At 43.3% G+C, this 5,969-nt stretch overlaps 2 long non-coding RNA genes across 2 annotated transcripts; one reads left to right on the top strand and one right to left on the bottom strand.

Moving 5' to 3' along the window:
• Nucleotides 1-1,511: 1,511 nt before the first annotated feature.
• Nucleotides 1,512-3,353, bottom strand: LOC119016399. Its single transcript, XR_005074091.1, has 2 exons — nucleotides 3,197-3,353; nucleotides 1,512-2,434 (listed from the first exon to the last, which is right to left on the bottom strand). It is a non-coding gene; the product is annotated as an uncharacterized LOC119016399 (long non-coding RNA).
• A 124-nt stretch (nucleotides 3,354-3,477) lies between these two features.
• LOC119016400 lies at nucleotides 3,478-5,586 on the top strand. The gene is made up of 3 exons (XR_005074092.1): nucleotides 3,478-3,999; nucleotides 4,942-4,987; nucleotides 5,086-5,586. It is a non-coding gene; the product is annotated as an uncharacterized LOC119016400 (long non-coding RNA).
• Nucleotides 5,587-5,969: the final 383 nt, after the last annotated feature.

The following is a 5,969-nucleotide window of genomic DNA, read 5'->3' as shown; positions in this document are numbered from 1 at the left end:
TGGCTTCTGGACAGCCACCGGATTTTGTTGTGCAGCAGGAGATCAGAATACGTGCTTTCCAGCTCGTCCAGTAACGAACGGAACTGACGGTGATTTAAACCTTTCGCCATTATTCTATTGACAATCTGAATGACAACATTCATTACTTCTGTGCATTCCGGAGGAAATGTTTGAGCGCACAGTGCCTCTTAGTGCAGGATGCAGTGAAAAGTCAGCAACTTTCTGTCCAGCGACTTCTGCGGTAAAACCACAAAGCCCTTGTGCGCTCCTGTCATACTCGGTGCCCCTTCTGCCACTGACACAAGGTGGGTGGTGTTTATTCCTTTGGCTCTTAAACAATTCAAAACAGCCTCAGAGACGTCCTCCCCCGTGTTTGGCCTTTTAGTGGTATCAACTCAATCATTTCTTCCTGTGGCCCAGCAGAGTTTACATACCGGCAGAACAGCGCTATTTGTTCAACATCACCTTTGTCTTTAGAGTCATCACAGGCAATTGAGTAGGCCACAGCTGAATTGATGTCTTTAATTTGTTGTCTGGCGATGTCTTCTGCCATTTTTATGGTTCTGTCTTTGACAGTCTTTGCAGAGAGAGGCATATCAAGTTCAAGAAACCGCACAATGGCGGGTGTCGCACATTGGAGGTTGTGACGTGTATTAAGGGCAAAAAAAAATATTTTAACACGTTTTATTTAGATGCTACAAGATCGCCATGATCTTCATAGAATTATATTTTGAAAATGAACGAACTAAAATAAAATACATTTTAATTAAATACTCATTATTTTCAAAAGCTGAGCCGCATCAGAGGGATCAAAGAGGCGCATGCGGCTCCGGAGCCGCGGGTTGCCGACCCCTGTCCTAAGACATTGTCAGACATTCTGAGAAAGGTAGCTGAAGAGATTTACAAGTACAAACCATACCCAACAGATGCTGACTTTAGTGATGTAGCTGAAACGCTAATTAAGAAGCATCCGTGCCTCTATGAACCCAGTTCATACAATGGTTGCTACGGATGGAAACAGAGGCTGAAGAGAAAAATGGGCAACTACCGTACTCAGCTGAAGGGCATTGGATGTGCTGAATTACTTGCAAATTCGCTGAAATCCAAAGCTCCAGGTGATGCATTGCCTGCAATAAAGTCAAGAGACCTAGGAGAGGAGAAGCCAACCACATACCTGACATTCCAACTGGAGAGACCTCGTAATTTGGAAGATGAGAGACTGTCACTTTTGACAAAAGTGAGGAAGCGAAACAATCGTGCATAAATCGTGATAAAGAACAAAATGGACAAGACCTTTTCACCGTGAAGGCAGGAAATTTTGGCAAATGAATCAGGTGTGGAGGAGGTGAAAGAGAGATGGCCTGCATTGTTTACAGTGGATGAGGTAATTCATTTTTTTCAATCAATAGGTCAGTGGTGGCCTGTAAATTAAATGGTAGTAATATTTCCCATTATCTGAAACCTGTTTAAAAAAAAAATAGCCAAAGCAGTCACAAAAATGTCAAAAAAGATCTTACACCACAGAGTTTAATGCAATGTCATAACTTACATATGTGATATATTATTTTCTAAAGATCAATGCTGAATTCGTGAGGATTACTACTGTTCCACTTCAACCACGATTCCTGGCCTCCTTGGACAAGCACCACAGCAAGCTGATTGAGATCATCAGGAACAAGGGAGGAGCTGTCAGAGAGGAGATCTGGGATGTGCTGAAAGTTCTTTATCAGGTATGTACTTAATACTGCAAAATTCACCTTACATCACATAAATAGTAATGTTGTCAATAGAAGCAGTAGTGTTAATGTGTCATTGTCTTCACATTTGATTGTGGAGTTAGATTACATTTTGAAAGAAGTACAATGTGTATCTTGCTGTTTACTCAAACCATTTGTCTGATTACTGGACAATTACTGTCTACGTTCCCACTGATGCATTTTTGTGTTTGCATCTTCAGTCAAGTTGCACAGTTCGACAGCATGATTTTGCATTGTTTTGTTCATGTTTGCACTTACCTAAAGCCTTGATGTAAGCGTAAGGAGAGAGTGTCTGCTGAAGTGCCTCAAGATGTACAAAAACTCATCAAGAGTTTCTGGTAAGAAGTTTCGCATTTATTCACTTAAGCTTTAGACAATCCTAACTGAAGAGTGTGTGTGTGTGTGTGTGTGTGTGTCTGTCTGTCTGTCTTTAAAAAATGTCACGGCTATCATAAACCTTTTTGAAGCTGGTGCTAGCTGGGACAAAAAGGGGGACCAATCAGGGCTGAGACTTAGTAGGGGGGAGATGGGTCCAAAACAAAGGGGATCCCAGGAACACCATACGTGAAGTAAATAAAAGTGAAACCAAAAGCAACCTAAAAGAAAAAAAAAAAAAGTGCCAAAGACAAGACGGACACCGCCACCACAACAACAATCCACCATCCTAGGCTCAGCACCTGAATGGGGAAAATCAGAGGACAGCAGGTGAGCACACAAACATTAAATGCAACTAATGACAAACACAAGAAATCAGGACTTAGTTTATCACATCCCTAAGAATTAACACAATATCAAATAGAATTAAGATTTACATCAAACGAAATACACCTGCAACCTGCAAAGACCAAAATAATCACGAAGCTAACAAATCAGAATACAGATTGCAGTAAAACCAACTGTTACAAAAGAAAGAAAATGTCATAAACTACTAATCACAAAGAAAATGGGATAAACTCTCCCACTGTACTCTCTCATATACACACACACACACACAAAACAACAAGTGACAGGGCTGACAGTACACAGTTCAGGATGGCACTGCCAAGCAACGATCAGGCCACGGCAACGCTTAAACAAAGCCTGGACGAAGGCTAACACTCTTAACCAGCTGTGGTGAGCAGCCAGGAACTAGGCAGACAGCGCTGAGGCACTGCAACCGCGGGTGCAATTAAAAGTTTGTGTCAGCGCAGTGTGAGGCCGAGCAATGAGTCAAAGCAATCGCCACTTAAAGCAAAGCAGCTAGCATTGAGCAGCAAGCACGCAGCTAGCGGTGAGGCAAAGCAAAGCAGCGAAGCGAAGCAAAGCAAAGCAACAGCGATTTCTTGCAGATTAGCGGTTGCTATGCCTTTACACATGTGTCTTTACCCTACAATAAAAGAACAGATATTAGCAACTTAGGAGTGGCTGGAGGAGGAAGCTACAGTCACTGTGCTACATACCGGTCAGGCAATCACGGTCAGCATGGTCTGGGGCAACGTGATCAGCTACACAGCAACCAGCAGCAGAGAGTAAGCAGCACACAACCAGCTGCAACATCCAAGCGAGCCGCTGATATAAAATAACCACCATGAACACAACTGGAGGGACAGCGTGAGACCAGACTATAGTCGCCCGGCAGCATACCTGCAAACAACCGAAGGCGGAAGTGAAGGGCACCGGGAAAAGTGACATGACCCAGGCTCCGTCAGGCAAGAGGACAACCAGGCGCACTATGCCTGCATTTATAGATAGAGCCACACAGCTGAAACCCATCAAACACTCCTTCATACTGCTACACCTGCTTGTTGTACATCCTACACTGCTGTTTGTTGTATTCCACCTCTTATTCGTCAGTCATGAGGCAACGTCAAGTTCCTTGGTTACTGATTGGCTGGGGGGCGGGAGAAGAACAACAGAGACGCAAGGGTGTCCGGAGCAGTTCAACAGTTTCCCCTGGTACACTGTCTCTCCACCTGATTACAGGAACGATACTGCTGTAAATGCACTATGGTAAGAGTCATACTGAAGTTATGAATCACACTGTATTGTAGACATTGCTATTTTAAATTAAATGCACTGCGTTCAGATTGTCAAAATGTAGTGTGCGTTTTCGGCAAAGCTAACAAACAAGCTAAGCTACCACCGAGCTAGCGGCTGTGTATCCAGGACTCCAGCAGGGTTGGGCTCACATTCAGCTGTCACGCCACTGGAAGCCATCAGTCCCTACAGCTGGCGAGAGGAAATCAGACAGCGCACTATCAAGGTTAGCAACATGAGAGAATGAAACCGCTAAGTAGCGCTAGCTTCGGTAGCTAATCGGGGCACGTTAGCTGTGGACTGAGTCTCGCGCGAGCAGAAAGGAGGCTTAATGACGTCACACAGTAACGTCAGTGACCTCACAGTACAATCGTATAGTTCCCATGTATATACACAACGTATTACATTCAGTGGCTGATGTGAGATAAGTATTTCATATATGTAAGCAGTTTGTTAGTGAGTAGCCTTATTACGTTTTGTGTGTTAATAATTCATTAAGTTTTTGGGCAGTTGTAGTTGCGTTGTTTGTTACTGTGTTATTTTTGGCTGTAATCCCTGTGTAGCAGGAAGGTAGCCATCTCATAAAACATTCAACATCATCATCATCATCACCGTGTTTCTGTTCGATTTGCATAAAACATTTGGAACCCGTATGGACAGTGTAGTGGCAAATAAATCTGGGTCATGATGAATACACCACGCAATTCTACCTGTGTGCTAACAGTGAATTTGAGTCTGATGTAAGACCAAGGTTTGATGCTCCCTTTATAATAACAAGGCTGGAGTGAGCAACAGGTGCAGCCACGGCTCACCCAAGGCCACAGATAGGGGCCTGGGTGTTTCTTTGCATAGCCCTATCGAATGATGAGCAGTACTCACATTAAGTCGCAGGACTGTTTTCCCTCCGATGGTGAACATTGATCCTAAATCCACAATCAGCATTGCTGGCGTCATTGTTGACATCTACCTGGTGCTTGCTGTTGTAATCACATTGAAATGCGACGGGAAGCATCCGTAGCACAAAACTTTTCTCGCATCAGTCTCCCTGCACCAAATGTCTGTACGATTAGTGTATCTGTGGTCACAACATTGGAGTAAAATAGTCATAATGTCATTACACACAGAGATGTCTTTGTGTCAGTTTATCACTCTGTCTGCCTCTGCACAGAATGGACATGGACATGGACATCAACAGACATCAAGTGCTGGCAGGAGTAAGTGTGAGAATTTCTGTTAGAATATAGTTTAACAGTTTTTCCATCCGTGTTGGTTGCAAAAAATCTGTGATTCGAAGGTGCATCGTTGTTTACAGCAAATCTCGAAGAGCCATACGAAAGCAAAGCTGTAGGAAGATTTTGACTATGTCCTCGCTACAATCTGGTGAGGGGCAGCGCATCTCCTGCAGGTTCGACACACACTGTAATGTATACAATACCACACCACCATGCCTAAGTTGTCAGCCACAGGGTTCTGTACTTGTACTATGTGTCATTATTTTTCAGCGGTACTTTTTTCACTCACACCGTCGCCACTACTGTCGCATGTGCACTGAAAGCTGAAATGTGTTAATCTAACAATTATAGGCTTTTACTTTAAAAGTGGAATTGTCAAATCAGACCTGTTACAGTACACTGGTTACACATGTACGTATGGTACATGTGTTTTGGAGGCTGACTTTGCTTTTTAGTTTTTTCCCTCTACAGGTTTTGCTGTGGAGTATCTGTTCAGGGCCAAGTTGAGTGTGACCACAAGACTGATGGGTCTTGTGATGTGTGCTACGTTTGTTTCTGTGATGAACAAACATCTAACACTCAGACCTTTCCTGGCTTTTGTTACAGATGGCATCAATTGATCATCATTTGGAAATGTGTAATTTGTTCTTAAACACTGCCAGTAGCTGTTTGTATGTTCATCAGCAATGGGTGGCTGTGGGTAACTCTGACATCACCACTTTGGTGTGAGCGCCCTCCTTGGGCCACACCAGTTCAGTTCGGCCTTCAGTCCGTGATGAGGAACCCAACAGAGACATGGAAAAATGATGCATTCGACTGTTGGTGGAAATAAAAACAGAGTATTTTATAAGATTTTTCACCGCATGTGTGATCCTTGCTTACTTGAGAGTCATACAAAAGAACATTATACAGAAGAAGATGACAGTGCAGCTTTAATTGGAATGAAATGTAGTCTAATCAATAT

This window comes from Acanthopagrus latus, unplaced genomic scaffold, assembly GCF_904848185.1.
Source record: "Acanthopagrus latus isolate v.2019 unplaced genomic scaffold, fAcaLat1.1, whole genome shotgun sequence".
Classification (NCBI taxonomy): domain Eukaryota; kingdom Metazoa; phylum Chordata; class Actinopteri; order Spariformes; family Sparidae; genus Acanthopagrus; species Acanthopagrus latus.
Note: the sequence above shows the minus strand (reverse complement) of the source record. Positions and strands in the feature narration are given on the sequence as shown.